This window comes from Pleurodeles waltl, chromosome 6 (genome assembly GCF_031143425.1).
Source record: "Pleurodeles waltl isolate 20211129_DDA chromosome 6, aPleWal1.hap1.20221129, whole genome shotgun sequence".
NCBI classification, from domain to species: domain Eukaryota; kingdom Metazoa; phylum Chordata; class Amphibia; order Caudata; family Salamandridae; genus Pleurodeles; species Pleurodeles waltl.
The window spans coordinates 1,400,099,927-1,400,118,291 of NC_090445.1; the positions used below are offsets into that span (position 1 = coordinate 1,400,099,927).

General features: G+C 45.4%; 1 long non-coding RNA gene across 1 annotated transcript in view; it reads left to right on the forward strand.

Moving 5' to 3' along the window:
* LOC138300887 (uncharacterized) overlaps window positions 1-18,365 on the forward strand; it is a 403,056-nt gene that overhangs the window by 351,694 nt on the left and 32,997 nt on the right. The window lies entirely within an intron of this gene.

An 18,365-nucleotide genomic window follows, 5' to 3' on the forward strand; every position in this document is an offset into this window, starting at 1 on the left:
GGTACCAGGTGAATACCAAATTGGGGCTAGTCCAGAATAATAAGATATCCCTAGTAGATTACAAATCTGTAGCCAGATTTTACAGGCCTGCCGTGGAATCTTAAGTCTAACTTTTAAAAAAAACCTAGGATGACCAAATTTCTACAAAAAAAACTCGACCCTTCCTTCACGTGTGCTGTCAGAGCTTCCCACATTGGGGTATATTCTGACTTTTTATTTAAAAGGATTCTACTATTCTTAAATAGAAAAGCCAAATAATATTTATAGAAATCAGGTGTTGCTAACCCCCCCCATTCCTTCTTCTTACACAGCTTTTTCCAGGATATCCTTAATCCCTTATGTGCCCAGACAAACAAAGACAAATCTCCCTGCAGTTTTGTGAACCCCTTACCCTTGAATTCCAAGGGGATAGTATTAAATAAGAAAGTACATTTTGGCAAAATTATCATTTTCAAGATATTGGATCTACCTATTAAAGAGAGAGGGAGAGCCTCCCATGTTCTAAGGAGTTTCTTAGTCTCAAGGTGGACTTTCTCAAAGTTTATCCTTGCTAGGTTCCCCAAATCTTTTGTAATCTGAACTCCTAAATATCTAATCTCTTGTTTAACTAACAGGGATTCATATGACATATTCCAACACATAATCTCTGTCTTCTCAACATTGACATTATAACCTGACATTCTACCAAAACCTTCTATCACCAAATTTATTGAGGGGAGTGAAAAAGAAAGATCCCTAGTATAAATCATCAGATCGTCTGCGTACAATGCAACTTTCTTCTCCCAACTCTTACTCTGAAAGGAAAGAATTTCCCCGTTGTTTCTAATCAATATTGCAAGAGGCTCAATATATAAATCAAATAATAGAGGGGATAAGGGACAACCCTGACGTGTCCCTCTAAGAATGCCTACTTCTTGTGATAGCAAATCATTAATCAAAATTCTCGCTGTTGGTGACCTATATAGTTCTTAAACTGCTCTAATAAAAGTGGTCCCTAATCCAAACCTCTCCATTACAATCTGCAAAAATAGCCAATTTACCTGATCGAATGCCTTAGCTGCGTCAAAAGTTATTATTGCCAAAGGGAGCCTCTCTGCTAAGGCCAAGTCCATTGCCGTCAGCAAGTCATGCACTAATTCCTGTAGCTGTCTACCTTTAATAAACCCCTTCTGATCCGGATGGACTAGTCCAGGAATGACTTTCCCCAGCTTTTTAGGTAGCAAACTTGTATACATTTTATAATCTGAATTAAGTAATGAAATAGGCCCCTAAGAAGAAAACTGTGTTGGATCTTTACGGGGTTTCAAAATCAAACAAATTACTGCCTCAGCCCAAGAACTCGCTGCATGCCCCCCTTCCAGAAACATATAGTTAAACAATTTCAATAAAACCGGGATTAGTTCTTCCCTCAGTGCCAAATACAACTCGTTCGGGAGGTTATCTGGGCCCGATGCCTTTCCTCTCTTCAAACCCTTAAAAACTTCAATTAATTCCATCCCAGTTAACTCTCCTTCTAACAAATGTAGTGCTGAGTTCTCCAGACACGGCAATCTAACCGTAGTAAAAAAAAAACTAATCTGCTCCTCAGAGTTCCGCAAATCATCTGAGTACAAGTTTTGAAAAAAGGAAACAAAAGCAGCTTCTATTTCTGATCTTTCTACACAGATCTGCCCGGTGACCTCAGACCTTTTTGAAGGGATATGTTTCTTTGAATCATCTGACTTTACTTTCCAAGCCAGTAATTTACTACATCCTTCCCCGTATTCATAATGCGCATACTGACTAGCTTCCCATTTCTTTCTTTCTTGGCTTTCTAAAAAACACTCTAAGTTCAAATTTGCTTTTTCATATTGCTACTCAAGTGTCCTTAATTGATCCTTGTTCTCCATTTTCTGTGCGGCCTGTATGGACTCCTGCAAAGTTGCCATTCTGGTCTCAATATTGCGTAGTATCTCTCTTTCCTCCCTACGCCTATATGCAGCCAAGCTAATCAATCTCCCCCTTATATAGGCTTTGTATGCATTCCATATTATTTGCAAACTAGCTGAACCCTGATTCAGCAAAAAAAAACACTCTTGTGTCTTTTCTTAATATCTCAATAATCAGGTCATCCAATAATAGTGAACGGCTTATTGTACACCGAAGCCTAGGGACTTGCACCGTGAAGGAGAGATACAACTTAACAGCTGCATGATCTGAAAGATGTGCCGGGGCATGCGCTATATAAGAAACATTCCCTGTCAAGCTATTTTGCAATAAAAAAATCTATTCTGGACTTGTGCCCATATTTCTTATTATAAAAAGTAAATCTGGGCCCTACACCCCCCTTAACCTGCCACACATCCACAAGCCCCAAGTCAATTATCGCCTGTTTAACCATTGACCTACTTCTAGGGGAGTTAGCCGTCGCCCGGGTGGTGGATTTGTCCAGATCCAAATTCAATTCAACAATATATTGAAGTCCCCTCCTAACACAACCGGATACTTAGTTTTCAGAAGAAGATTATATAGTTCTATAAACGGGGTGAAATCATCCGTATTGGGGCCATAATAGCCTGCAACCGTAAGCCATAGACCAAAAAAACAAACCTCAACCGCCACCCATCTACCCTTTGAATCTACCTGCACATCACCTGTACATAACCCCTTAGTTATTTTATCTTTAAAAAGGATAGCGACGCCTTTGATCGGGCACAATTGATTAGTCACTATCCCCCGGGAGATCCACAGTGTACTTTTAAACACATTTTCCCATTCTTCTCGTGGGAGATGCGTCTCTTGTAAAATAATCACATCCTCATCCGCCTGCCTAAGAAACTCCAAAATCTTTCTTCTTTTACACTTGACCCTTAACCCGTTGATATTCCATGAAATTATTTTTAGGAATAAACCCTCCTGCTTACCCATCCTCTAGAGAGACTTTTTGAATCCTTCCCTTCTTTATTTGTGAAAAACCCATTCTGAGGACTTTTATATTTTTATCTTTTTTTCCCCCCATGCTCCCACACCCAAAACAACAAACTCCCCATACCACACAAAACCCCCTCATACCCCTAACCCACCCACCCGTGGGAACCCTCCTTTCTTTTAATAGGACAACCATAGTTATCCCATAGAGCACTCCATACACCGGGCTGTATCCAATCATACCAACATTATAACATTATTGCGACAACTTTATCTGTTCTATAAAGGCCCTAACCTCCTCTGGATCTCTTATGTTATGAGTTTTATTCTGCCACATAATCCGCAGGGCCGCGGGAAATCTCAACTGCACTGTTGCCCCAAGGAACAAAGCTCTTGCATTAATTTCCCCAGCTCCCACTGTCTGTCCAAGGTCGCTCTAGAAACATCTGACCGTATTCTGAAGGACCAGTCATCTTTAACAAAATTTCCCACCTTCAAAGCCTCAGACAAAATCTTCTCTTTTATTGAATAAGTGGCAAAATTCACCAGGATTCTTCCAGGGGATTTCCTACCCGCGTTCTTTTTTAACAGATCTCGATGTATTCTTTGAATATCGTCCTCCAATTTCAGATGTGCTAATCATGGCATTGTGTCTTTTATCAGTGAAACCATGTATCCCTTGAGATCCGCTCCTTCCGTCCCCTCCGGGACTCCAAGAACCCTAATATTATTTCTTCTCATGTAATTCTCCGAAAACTCTAATTTATCCTGTAGGGTCCTCTCCCCACGTTTAAGATGCAAGATATCTTGAGAGTTGGCCAACACCTGGCCTTTTTGCTGTTCCACTGCCTCCTCCACCTTGCCAACCCGATCTGTTAACTGATTTATCTTAGTCTCCAAAACCATACACGCTTCCTGTATCTTAGCTTGATTACGCTCTGAAATCTCAAACTTTTCCCGAATCTCCTTCGTGAGGGAAAGCAAAAGCTCATAAACAACCCCATTGCTGGGCTCTACGGGGGCTGAGGCGTTAGGCTTAAAAGGGGGACAATGTACGAGCAAGGAATCTTCCCTGCCCCTTAAAAAGCTACCCCTTGTTTGTGAGATCTGGGCCATCTGCACCTCACTCTTCTCCAGGGAATCCTGTTCCAATACCTCTGAGCCCCCTAAGGCCAGTTGTGCTTCCATAGGTGTAGGAGGAATCTCACTTACCTCATCCACCCCTGGCTGAAAATATTTAGTTATTGAGCCTAGGGTAGCACTTTTTCCCCCAGATCACCGCCCGTATAGTTCTCCAACTCCCCCAGACTCCCCTTTACTCGAGATTGGCCCCTCCTTTTGGTTAAGCATACATTGTCCACGGTTATAATATTCTCCGGGCCTGAGATCCAGGCTTACCTTTTCGTGTTGCCCCATGCTTACCAGCGCCTACCTGAGGACCTTTCAAATAATGCTTAACCGGTGACATTAATGCTGATCCAGATGTCTCTCCTCCTTGCTTCTCTACTTCTGTTAAATCAGCTCCAGAAAGTGTTCTCGGACCTCGAAGACTGCACCTAGAGGTGTAGCGTCTCCCCTGACGCACACCCCTTACAGCCTCGCTCCACACACCTGAGGTGGGATGAGACTTCCAACGCCTCTCTCCACATGAACCTTCATTTACGCTTTTCCCTGCCGCAGCAGCGGCCCGAGCATAGGTATGGACCAGAATTGCTTTGCAGTGGTTTACAACCTCCCGCTATCTAAGAAAGAGGAAGAGCAAGAAAGTTCAAAAGCCCCCCCCCCACAAAAAGCCGGGCTCGCCTTGGAGTCTGCCACTAACTCAGAGACGCAATGATCTTTTAATCTTGTGCAACCTTGAAAGGGGGCTCTTACATAAGTAAAAATGTCAAATGTTTGCAAGAGATGTATTCTCTGCAATGTCCATAAATCCATAAATCCAAATAGGCCCAATACCTAATGTTGAGTGTCCAGAGTTCCTTGGCGCTAGGAATTTAATGATTAAAAAAAAAAAATCTACAAGAAGAAACGCAGTTTGAAGGTAGTCCACAAACAAACAAACCGAGCTCGCGTCGGAGCTGCCGGTACTAGCGCTGACTCAGCGCGCCCGGCAAGCCCCCCTCTTCCCCCGCTGCGTCGCATCAGCTCGCCCCTGTGCGGAGCACTCCCGGCTCAGCTGCCTAGGTGGCCGCCATGTCCCCGGAAACCACTCAACTGCTCCCGAGTTGACACCGAGCCTACCTTGTCTCAGTCAGTTTCTTGAAATCCTTGTTGTTATACTTTATGAACTAAATGGGGAGGAGCCAAAATGGCGGCCGGGACGGTCGCTTGATCAGAGCGCTCCTTTCCCGGCTAGCTCGTAACATCCTGAAAGGCGCCCCCCGCGGCCTGGTTGCGTCGACCGGGACGGCGGCTCGTCCGGGGGAGACTGAGGCGCCCGGCTTGAGCTGCAAGCGCCCCTCAGTGCGCGGGCGAAGCGGGGCTGTGACTCGCGAGTCCACGCCGGTTGCGGCGCTGAGAGGGAGGAGCTGCGACTGCGGCCCCGATCGTGCCCTTGCCTGGCGCGGCCGCCTCCCGCCTCCAGGCCTGCTCGTGGCCGGGGGGGCTGAAGAGCTGCGGCCGGGAGCGGACCGCACAGCAGATATTGCTGGGCGCCCCAGGGCGCATGAAGATAGTGTTGGCCAGAGGGGCAGAGGCGCCATTTTGAATTTAACTGCGGCAGTAGCCGCGTGTACAAGCTGCAGCGGAACAAAGAAGGGGCACTCCAGCCCGGCAAAGAAGACGCTCAGCAGCGGGGGCCCAGCAGGCTGTGGGGGTTTCCGGTGCAGAGTCTAAGGAACGAGGTGAGGAGGGTACATGCGAGGGGGGGGAACACTTAAACTAAGCTGTGGGGGAAAACCCCTGGAACGCCGGGCACCCCCCCCCACCTCACCTCTCCATTAACGCAAGAGGGCAAGATTGATGTGGACCGCGTGCTCCTGTGAGTTCGGACTAATCAACCAGCACAGAATGGACGGCTGGGTTGGACCACGGGCGAGTGGCCTGCCCTGGACTCCCCTGCAGTGGGTCCCTGCTGCGACTGCCCCTAGTTGCATAAAGCCTGTCTGCTGCATCCGGTGATCGCCCTGATCCGCAATCTCTCCCACGTGTCGCCACCTCTCCCGGTCATCTAGTACCTCTCCCCTCTATCTGAGGGAGCCTCTGCCACGAGCCCTTCCATTACACAGGAGGAAGCGAGTGTTCCCCCCCAGCTTTTACACCCCTCGCATACTTTGGTGGGCCCGGAGGACAGCCCCACAAGAACTCAACGTTGAAACATTGAATCCATTAATGACTGTAGCATTTGTCATTGAATATCCAGGCCATAATAAGCTAGAATAAGGCTAAATTGTCCCCTTGCTTTGCTGGCCAATCACACGCTCTCAACGCCGGATGTGCACTCCACGCCCAGGCCTCTCAGTAAAAGTCTAAAACAACGAATCAGGAAGATTAAAAGTGTGAAATTACTGCAGATCGGGAGGTAATCTCAGAACAGCCAAAATGGCCGGCAGAGCCAAATCAACCAAGAACCCAGACCGAACCACCCAAGCGATAACGCCCACCGACCAACAATCTGGCCCATCCCTACAGTCACTGGAAAGCACACTTCTTGCGCACTCTGCTCAGTTCGAGAAAGTATTGCAGGCAATACTGGACACTAAGTCATCCTTGGAAGGCAGAATCGATGCAGTCGCGCAAGACTTGAATCTATTACGAGTGGATCATCGAAGCCTAGCTGAAAAAGTGAAAACAACTGAAGCTGAAATAGCCGACCTAACTCCAATAGTGCAAGGGAACCAAAAACAGATTCAGCGCATGGATGAGGAGCTGAAGATACTTTGGAGAAGATCGGAGGAAATGGAGAGCAGGGCACGCCGAAATAACGTGAGGTTCCTGGGCTTTCCTTGAAAGTATGCGTCAACCGGAATCAGAAATCTCCCTAGAGCAGTGGCTAATCAAGGAGGTGTTAAACGGGGCTCCATCCAAGTTTTTCTCAGTTGAAAGGGCTTACAGAATCCCGGGCAGATCTCCGGCCCCCGGCCAGTCCCCCAGGCCATTGATTGCCAGGTTTTTGAACTACAGAGATCGAGACGCAATATTGCAACAATTCCGCAGTAAGGGCCCGTTCAAGTATGAAGACTCGAACATTAACGCTTACCCAGACTTTACGCAAGAGGTGCAGAACCAACGCAATTCTTTTGTTAAAATCAAGCAACGCTTACGGGAACATAACATAAAATATGCCTTGCTCTTCCCAGCCAAGCTAAGGGTAATGATGGAGGACCGTACCCATATATTCACCAACCCCGAAGATGCCTGGACATGGCTCCACGCCAAGGGCCTTGCACATCCCCGGGAGGACGAAGAGGGGGACGAGAAATGGCAAAAACCCGCTGCAAGGAAGCGATCCAAAAGGCGCACCAGAGGCCAGCCTAATGACTGGCAAGCAGCAGAGGAAAGAGCTAAAGTGCTAAAAGAGACGCCGTTACACATGCAAAGTCACAGTACAATTGCTAGAGGTCTCCTAGAGCTGGGATCGGACTCAGACACGGCTAGCTCCGTATCCACGGTAACAGGAGAACTAGGTGGGCCGAAGGTCACCCCAAGAACTGCTGACGAACTTTAAACTATTCCCACAGGCCCAGAGAGACTACCAGGGAGGATGCTTGTAACTCGAAAATTTGCAGAGACTCTGCGGCACTGCCGAGACGTGGGGACAAAGTGCCTTCAACAATATGCATCTTTGATATAAACGCTAAGCTAAGTGATGGGGGGCATAAGAAGGTGGTATATGACGGATGGGCGGGGCCAGAGGGAACAGACTTATGCCAAGGGGGGCGCCTGACGACATTGGCAGACTAAGTCTGCGGCAAGATGTGAGCCCCTTACAAGAGCCACATCTGAACTATATGAGAATCCCACTATGCAAATCCAACCGGATAAGAGTTATTTTACACATTTTTAAGTTTTGTAGTTTCATTGAAGTTGTAAGTAGTATAGGGGGTTTAATTAGGGGGGTGGGGATTAATAGTGTAGTAGAAATGCAAGGACCGGAATTACTCAATGCACAAAATATATACCTGCACCCGCTATATTTAAATATCAGCTACAGAAAGGCAGAGACCAGGCGGGCCAACACTAAGGCCCAGACCCACAACACAGCAACATATCCTCAGAACCCCATATGATGTCTTCCCGAAATAATACTAAAATCAGTATATTATATTAACATGGAATATCAGGGGTCTTGGGGCGCCGAGCAAACGGACTAGAGTGTACACTCGACTTAAAAGACTAGGAGTACATATCGCTATCTTGCAAGAGACACACATGCTAGAGGGGGATCTACGCGACCTGCGCACGAAATGGGGAGGCCAGTTGATAGGCACAACATACTCGGCCTTTGCAAGGGGGGTGTTGATCTGGATAGCGGCAGGAGTTCCATTCCTCATGTCATCACACAAGATAGACCAGGGTGGGAGGTACGTAGTAGTGGAGGGCAGACTAGACGGCAGACAAATGGCGGTGGTCGGGGTATACGCCCCAAACAGTGGCATCACAGGCTTTCTTACCACTCTCACCCCAACGCTGCTGTCCCACCCCATGCCCTTAGCCATCTGGGGCGGTGATTTTAATAGTACCCCATCAGCAGCATTGGACAGAACCAGCGCCCACCCGAGCGCACCAACTAGTGGGAAGCCCGTGAGTCCCCTGCAGGAATGGGCAAATGTTATGGGACTTCATGACGTATGGCGTTTAGGCAACCCAGAGCAAAAAGAATACTCATTCTACTCGGTCCCACATAACACCCACACTAGAATAGACATAGTATGGGGTACCTGCGAAATAGGAGCGCTGATCACTGAATCTGAATACTTAGCAAAGACAGTCTCGGATCATGCGCCTCTGAGAGTAACACTGAACTGGGGCAGGACACGTCAGGCAATCCCCACTTGGAGATTCCAGGCGGAGGCTCTACAAGATCAAGCATTTGCCGCAACACTGGGGAAATCTATAGGCCAATATTGGGAAATAAACGCTATGTCTGCAACAACTCGGGCGATAGAATGGGATGCCCACAAGGTAGTAGCACGCAGAGTATGTATGTCCACTACATGGGGAGTAAGACGCTCTTTACAAGCGTAAATTAGCAAACTAGAGAAGGAGCTAAGGATTGCGGAAAAAGCGGTAGCACTGGGGGAAATCTCTAGCACTGTCCTCAAAGAAAAGCGCTCAAAATATAATGATGCAGATAGCAGGCTCCGCTGTCACGACCACAACTACCACTTAACTAGGTTGCAAACGGAAGGTGATAGATCAAGTAGAATGCTAGCATGGCTACTCCGCGAAGATAGACAGCAAGCTCCGATAGGTGCCATCCGGGTGGGCGCGCATGAGATGGCCACTACACAAGTAGAAATAAACGAGACGTTTAGGAATTACTACTCAAACTTATACACTAAACGTACCTCGTGCACAGCTACACAACTTGAGGCTTTTCTGGCGAACTCCCTCCTACCCCAATTATCACAAACAGATAGAGATGGAATCGAAACCCCCATAACAACAGAAGAAATAGAGCTAGCCCTTGCACAGCTGCCCAGGAACAAAGCGCCGGGTGCAGACGGCCTTCCCTCGGAATATTATAAAGCCTATCTACCCAGCCTGAAATCCCATCTGCTAGGAGCGTTCCAAGAGGCGTGGACTAAAGAAAGCTTACCTATATCTCAAAGGGAAGCTATGATAGTGGTACTTCCTAAACAGGGCTGAGATCATACGGATGTTAAATCTTATAGACCATTATCGCTGTTAAATACAAACTGCAAAATACTAGTCAAAATATTAGCTAATAGGTTAGCTCCCCTCATGCACCTATTGATTCACGCAGATCAAAATGGCTTCATCCCAAAGCGTAACACCTTTCTAAATATTCGCAGATTGCTGAGTATAATAGGAGACACCCCCAAGATTGCACAAGAGGAAATGGTGCTTTCACTAGACATAGAAAAGGCCTTTGATACGCTGGAATGGGACTTCCTGATAGCCACGATGGCCCGTATGGGAATAGACCCTAATTACATTCGCTGGGTCCGGACATTGTATTCTAACCCAAGTGCGAGGGTGAAGTCGGGTGGGGTGATTTCTGATAGTTTCCCGATCTCCAGGGGGACACGGCAGGGATGTCCCCTATCCCCGCTATTGTTTGCCATAGCAATGGAACCGTTAGCGGCAAAAGTACGCCTCATGGAACACGAATGGGGAATCATTAGGAATGGGTTATATCACACGATTTCACTATATGCAGATGATGCTTTGATATATATCAGGAACGGCTGTGCAACTATCCCACCGGTAATATCTTTATTGGCTGAATTTGGAGGCCTGTCTGGCCTTGTGGTAAACTGGGAGAAGTCATGTGTGTTCCCCCTGGCAAAAAGGGCTCCCAATAATCAAGATCCCCCAGAGGTAGGGCACCTAAAGTGGTGCCCGACAACATTTAAATATCTTGGGATAAACATATATCATGTCATAGAAGATTTAAGAGACAGGAACCTGGGGAGGGCGCTAACTTCCATAAAAGGCTCCCTACAATTCTGGAACAAGCTCCCGCTCTCGCCACCCGGCAAGGTGGCGATTGCCAATATGCTGATTCTACCTAGGCTCCTATATTATTTTGCGGCCCTGCCGATAACCATTCCCAAAAGTTTCTTCGGCAATTTAAACACAGAACTACTGCAGCTCATTTGGGGAGGTGGCAGAGCACGAGTGGCGCTAACTACATTGCAATGTCCGCTGGATAATGGTGACCTGGGAACTCCGAATTTTGAAAGATACTATGCAGCCGCACAACTTCAGTGGGTCCAATACTGGATCCACAGTCCAGAGCAAGCGGAACCCATGAGCTTAGAGCCTCGACGGAACGGGACCCCCCTTATAAACTGGCTGACGTCTAAGCCCCCTAAAGCGGTACTGGTCAACCCTTTACTTACAGCTGCGCATGCGTGTTGGGCTAAATATGTGCAAAAAGGAGCGGATAAGCTTCCTTACTCTCCACACATACCGCTAAATTATCTATTGGCGGGGACTGCAGCTAGAATGCAAGCTGCAAAGCTGTGGAGTGAAGCAGGAATGCAGACAGTAGGAGATTGCTTTGAAGACGGCAAATTAATGACGTTCGAGGCTCTCCAGGCCCTTACGGAGATAAATCCGGGTCAGTTCCTGACATATCACGCCGTATGTCACGAAATTAGAAAAATATGGGGAGTAAGCACTTCAGAACCAGAGATGTCCCTAGTGCTCCACCAGCTTCTACAACACAGTGACCAAACAAAAATAATATCCAATCTATATAGAATCCTCAACAAGACTCCGGATACGCAGGCGGGGAAAGCATGGGGTAGATGGAATGCAGTACTCCCCACCCCGATCCCACTGGCAGACTGGCCAAAGGCCTTGTCCCACATCCGAGGTGTGTCAAGGAATCCCAGATTTAGATATACCCAATTCAATTACACGCATCAAACATATCTTTCCCCAGCTAGAATAAAGTGCATGTTCCCTGATTCAGTACCAATATGCCCCAGATGCAAAACATCGTCAGCACCCTTCTACCATATGGTATGGGATTGACCTAATATACAAACGGCCTGGGCGGAGGTGGTAGGGGAGGTATCTGAGCTAACGGGACTTACACTGATAGCAGACCCTGGGTCCTGCCTGCTGGGACTGAGAAAGAGACCAAAAAAACAAAGACACCTGCACAGATTTATAGACTTGGCCTTTTTAATGTACAAAAGATTAATAGCAATGCATTGGAAAGCCCCCAAGGCTCCCGATTTGAAATCCTGGTACTCTCTAATAATACGTTGGGCTCGCACTGAATATCAGGTACTAAAAAGAATGGTGTGCGAAGGGCGACAACACACAGTTGCTCCACTTGGGAGGAGTTGGTAACAAAATTGGAGGCCAAAAATGATGAGATGCCTCCTTGAATTGGGGTACATATACTTGCGATAACCACGACATAAATCTCCCTACACCCCCTGTCATGGAAACAAAACCCATAGGGCACCTAGGCACCACAGCGCACGCACATCATTTCTTCCCATCTCTCTAGTAATAAAAGTCCATCAAACCTTTGTCACCACAGTACCAGCGACACGCGAGGAGCAGAAACCCAGGGTAGTTATCTGCATATACTAATCCGGATGGTGCCCTCTTCAGGCAGCCAGGGAACCCATGCACGCAAAACAAAGCCCACACTGGTCATGAGCGAATGCTTATATAAAATAAATAATATAGGATAAACCCATGGAGGGTGCAGCCAGAAATATTACTGTAAAACTAGAAGTATTCCGTGAAGTGCATATTGGGGGGGGGGGTGTGATTGTTAAATGACCTAGATATTAGTTATTGTATTGGTTTATCCTGTGGTTGCAAATTGAACAATTTGTATTATATTTTGAAATATAAAATCAATAAAAAATATATTAAAAAAAATAATAATACTTTATGAGCTAAAGATTCCACGATTAGCGGTGGCTGCCGCATAACTCAAGGGGAGGGGCAGGGAGGTGGGTGGAGGGAGGCCAGAGACGAGGTGAAAATAAAAAAATAAAAAACATTTATCTTGCCTCCGTCCCTGCTGCCTCGCTCGTCGCTCCTATTGTGGTGTCCAAGCATACACTACTGGGACACCAGCACAGGCTCCCCAGCAATCCTGGTGCTAAACTTAGCATGAAAGCAGCACCAGGATTGGTCTGAGCTTCTGGGACTGCCACTCAGACACAGCCCTGGGGCCTGTGCAGTTTCTCCAGGAAACGTAGTGAGCATGTGTGTTTGGCTGACCTCGGCCGGCCTGCCAAACACACATGCGCACTTAGGTGCACTCTTCCCCCCTCCCACCTCCCATGGCCTAGCCTCGCCCCTCTCTGCACTGCTGGCTGTGCCAGAAGCAGAAAAATAAAACCATAGTAAACTATCGTTTTACTTTTCTGGTTCTGGCTCAGCCAGTGGGGCGACCCTCCTTTGCCATAGCAAAGAAGCAACCCTTGCCCATGATAGCTGCTGGGGCATATGCATGCGTTTGGACACCCGGGATGCATGTGGAGACAAAGTCCATCTTGGAATGGTTTTTGTTACGCTTTGACAAAAACACTCCCTCATGGCTGCCTTTGCATAAGTGCACATGTATGGACAACCATTTTGAATGGTTTAACAAAAACCATTACAGGATGGCTGCCCATGTCTCTGCATGCATCTTCATATACAAGCGGACATCTTAGATTTTTTTTAATATCAATTGTCATTAGTTTACCATTCCCTGCTCAATCATGATTTTGCTTTATCAGTACAATCAATTAATAACAAGCTTTAACAAAGCCAAGATCTCTTTAGCCAAGTCCAAATCTATTTGTTATTTTTCTGTTGATTTTGTTCTCTTTTTCTCATGTCTTGTTTTCTGGCACTCTTATATAGACATGTACTAATATTCTACATGTATCTGCTTGCATCTCTTTCTATTAGGTTTTTGTTTAATTTCTTTTTATTCTTGTCCCCTTTTTCATTTTTTCAACTTTTCTGTCTTCATTTTGTAACGCGTTCTTTTCCTCTCTTTTTATAGTCATTTTATGGTTCTGCTATTTCTTTCGTTTGTCTTTCCTGCTCTACACTTACGGTCCCTTTCTTGCAGCTTCCTTTACTCTATTCTCTTTTCTTTGGGCTGCTGCTTGTACACTGATGCTTGGTAAAATGTATTGACTTCCGCATCAGAATCATTTCGCCATGCACAGTCCCAAGACCAGTACAGGGATGGTCAGCAATCCAGACAATATATTATTCTTTGTCTGGAGCACTCTCCATCCATAAGAAAAGGCTGTTTTTGGCCCTTTTATAGTCATTCGCTACCACTTGCTTTAGCATGCTAAATGTAAGGCCCCAGCGCTTCAACATAGCATTTGCAGCACTGTGAATCTCATGGCAGGCCCCATAATTAAAATTGTTGTACTGTAAATGGACCTGCAGCAGCCTAGAAGAGACGCTCGTAGATGACCTGATTCACAAAAATTTCCGCGCACCCAAGTGGAAAAAAAAGGGCAGGTTTGTGGGTATTCAAGAATCCTTAAGTAGTTTTCCACTCTGCAAAGGTTTGCAGATTTATTCCTGTCAAGGGCAGGAGGACGCTGGAAAAGTGAAGAGAAAAGACTACAAATTGATGACTATGTGGCTACAGTGGTTTCCCCACTGTAAAAAATAATTCCCAGTTAAGAGACAGAAAAAAATAATAATAAAATAAAGCGCAAATTCACTTTGTCATCACATTGCCTTGCGTGAATGTGTGTGTAAATGGACACAAATGTGAGTGCTGCTTCGATCCTGTAACAATTTCTTCTTTCCAGGAGTACTCTTGGAACTCTCTAAATTTTTAATTGTAAATGTGCTGGGAACGTAAGGGTACCCAGTGTCGGTAAATGTTTTACTTTTCCAGTGCGAAATTCCAAAGATAAAGAAATAGCCTATTGATCGGGCCGGATGGGCATGTCTTGGTTCTGCAGCCGGTTGACCTTTGTTCACTGGTAAATCACCTCTGACGTAGGGCATTCTATGCATGGGCCTACGTGGTCATGTTTACTGAGGGACATTAGCTCCTGTGTTCCTAGAGTCTGGCCGATGGTGAAAAAAACCACAGAATTGACACAAAGGAGTAGGGTTATGGATTCAAAGCGCAAGCCAGAGACTACAGACCCCATTTTTCTGTTGTGAGGGGTGCAGGCTGCTTAATATGGCAGAGCTATTCTGCCACCATCTTGGTCTTATACCATGGATAAGAAAGGTTTTCTACTCGCCTTCGCTATGGATTTCATATTGTGCATCAATAAGCGACTCCATTATGCCACCTGTCGTGTCTTACTCTGTACGAGAATAGCGGACCCCATTCATCAACGTCATGTTTGTTCCGAGGTCGGACTGCAGACCTCCTTAACCGCTGAGTAGTAGTTAGCGCTGTGCGACGCCTAGCATTGGCATGTCAAGAAACCCAGAGTCGCGACTGCTCCACTTATTTTATTGCCGCTAATGCCCTGTACGATGAATACTCCCACTGGGGAACAAAATATTGATTAGCCCTACTGGATACTCAAGAAATGCCCCTGCGTAAGGGCCTTATTGTGAACAGCCCAGATGTACTCCTCATTATTTCCGTCTCATGGAGTAGTTACTGTTACAGTGTGCCAGTAATTTCAGGAATGGGAACTAATATGGGATGTAGATGAGATCCCCCTACACACAAGGGGGGGACGCCTACAGTGAGTATGTAGAAAAATGTTGCGCATACAGAGGACAGTGAAGGCAGAGTTGAAAGGGTGGCATTGGGGAAAGAACAAAGAATAGCAGGGGTAAAGAGGCGAGGGCAGGGAGAAAGAAGGGAGAGGGAGGAAAAAGAACCAAGGTAAAGAAGGAGGGACCTAGAAGCTAAGACAAGTAACACAGGTAACAGAAACGGATGTCACAGGGCGAGAAGAGATGGTAGGCCCTGTGGGACTAGTGCCAACACGATACAGTAAGATCGAGTAGGAGGGGCAGAGAAGAGTAAAGAAGTGCTGCAAGAACCAACAGGGGAGATAAGACGGAGGTGACAGAGAAGTAAAAACAAGGCATGGTGGGATCTTACACCTCCCATACATGGGGTAGCAGCGCCTCTCTGGGATCATTTACTGAACAGCACCAAAGAAAAAATCTGGGCATTGACGTCTTAAAGTTCTTACAAGAGAGACACGAATCAAAGAAGGATCCACAGTGGAAGGGAGGGAACTGGCAAAGAAACCAAGGGTGCTGTCTTTCACTGACATGTGAATTGTGGCGTTTACAAGTCATGCCAGCATATTTTGTGGAAAACATCCAGAGAGTAGTGCAGCCCTATTTAAATATATGGACAATGTCAGGACAACCTATGTAAGTTTTGTTTGGGTAGTCTGGATGAGAAATGTGGAATCGTTCATGGTCAGAAAAGAATCAGACCCCACAATATCTTGGGGTGAGGTGGACCAAGAATTGTGGCCGCAATATATGACACCTGTAGGGTACCCACACCAGCAGGTAAGATAATATCCTTTATTGGGAGCAAGCCAGAGCTGTCCTTCCACAACCGATCTCTACTCTCAATTCCCGTCCGTTCTCGCTCCCATTCCAGAACCCCCACATCGTAGCATTCTCTTACCACAACATTGGCAACTAGGATACCACATCTCCATTCTTTACAATGCTAATAAAGTACAATAAAGTACACACGTTACATAAAATACATAACTTACATCTGAAACTGCTTTCTATGACAGAACTCAATCATACACTACAGACTCAGCACTAATGTATCACTAATGCCTATGACTGGGTTGTTTACAATTGAGATAATGCTCCATGTACAAGTAAAAGTGTAAGATATCCTCAATTTTTCTACAACGCAATTACATCATAAAGTTGTCAAATTTCTTCTGAAGCACAACTTGTCTACCACTGCGAGTTGCACTTGGATCTTTGTTATGAGCTAATGATTCTGTTCTAGAATCATGGACTCTACTGCCACTGTTATTACTTACTCCTCCCACAGTAGTATCTTTAGTTTCTCTTTTCATGTTTCTCACTTCTTCCCATATCCAATGTAAAGATGGGGAATCTACTCTTCCCTTATTAAATTGCCAGTTAAGAATTTCATTACATCTTGCCATTCTGGTTAAATGCCATATTTTTTGTCACTTAACTGGGCAGATCTTGAATATACTTCTTCAACTTGTGATGGCTCTGAAAATGTGCTGTTTCCTTCCTTATCCTTCTTATTTAGTTTCACCCTCACCCAATCTCCTGGTTCCAAATACACCTCTCTCACTCCATGTTTTTTTGTAATACTCCTTATAAGTACTCTACATTTTCTTTAAGTTATTTTTCACCACTGCAGGAGGCCACTTACTTCTAATTTTCATATTCTTCCAACCTAAACTGTCTTTAGTAAACAGTGCTCTTCCTCTCTAAATTCTGAATGGGATATACCCTGTCCCTGTAAGTGTAATTCGAAATGCCCAAATGGTATTGCACAATTCCTTCACCCTATGCCTGAATGTTTCCCATAAATACTCTATTAAAGCATTCTACTGCATTGTTCCCTGCTGGATGGTAAACATGTTTTTTTCCTCAATTCCATTTCTTCTTAAGAAATGTCTATATTTCTCTGAGACAAATTGTGGTCCATTGTCACTTAAAATGGTTTTAGGAATTCCGTCTCTCAAATTTTTTTTTTCTAGGAATGTTGTTATAACTTTTGCAATCATTGTTTCTACTACATCTATGTCTGGACATTTGGAGTCATTGTCTATAACAACAACAATATGTTTGGATCTTATTCACTGTTTTAATTTCACAATGCCTAGGTGTCCACCATGATTTATGTTCAAAACTCTGTGCCTCAATTCTTTGGAGTTATCATCCTTTCTCCCCTAAAGATGTAACCCTCATCATTAAGGGATAGCTCATCCTTGACCTCCCACAAACCTCTGAATTCTTCTTGTAAATCTTTCTTGCTTATCCAACAATTTGTAAGTATATTACCAAATTTAAATTTGCATCCTTACTATACTCAGCCTCCCATCCCTCCTTCACTATGGCATCACTACTGTCCTTGATTACTGCTACACTGAAATCCTCCCAATCCTCTCTAATCTCTTCTTAGTGGTAAAGGTGAACAACTCAAATAGTCAGCCACTTTATCCTCCTTGCCTGGCAGATAACATACATCATACATGAAATCATGAAATCTAATAGCCTTAAGATCATTCTGGCTATTCTTGGTGTAGCATTGGTTATGCAATCAGAGATCAGAATCTTTACTAAAGGCTTATGGTCTGTGCATAAGGTGAAGCATGATCCCCAAACATACTGCCTGATTTTTTTCATGGCCCAGACCGCAGCCAACATTTCCTTCTCTATAACTAAACATTTTTCCTCTGAAGGTCACAATGACCTCGAGGCAAATGGCACTTTGCACTCTTCTCCAGTTTCAATTACTTGTGTTGAAACTGCTCCTAGCCCTTTCCCACTGGCATCTGTTGTTATTATGCTTTCTGCCTCAGTATTGAAACCTTGCAGAGAGAGAGCAGTGCTTAATTCTTGTCTAATTCTTTCAAGATCCCTGTGTATTTCATAATTCCACGTAAATTCTTGCCGCACTTCCAACAGTTGTCTTACACTATGAGTTTTCATTGCAAAGTTTGATACAAATTTAGAAAAAAATTCTGATAGACCCAGGAACAACTGTAGTGAATCCTAGTTTATTTTAACAGGATAACAAGAGTTAGTTTAGCCTCTGGCTTGCAGACTCGTCCCCCCATCACCTAGTGACTTTTAACCTACTTAGCTTGCCCTGTCTTAGC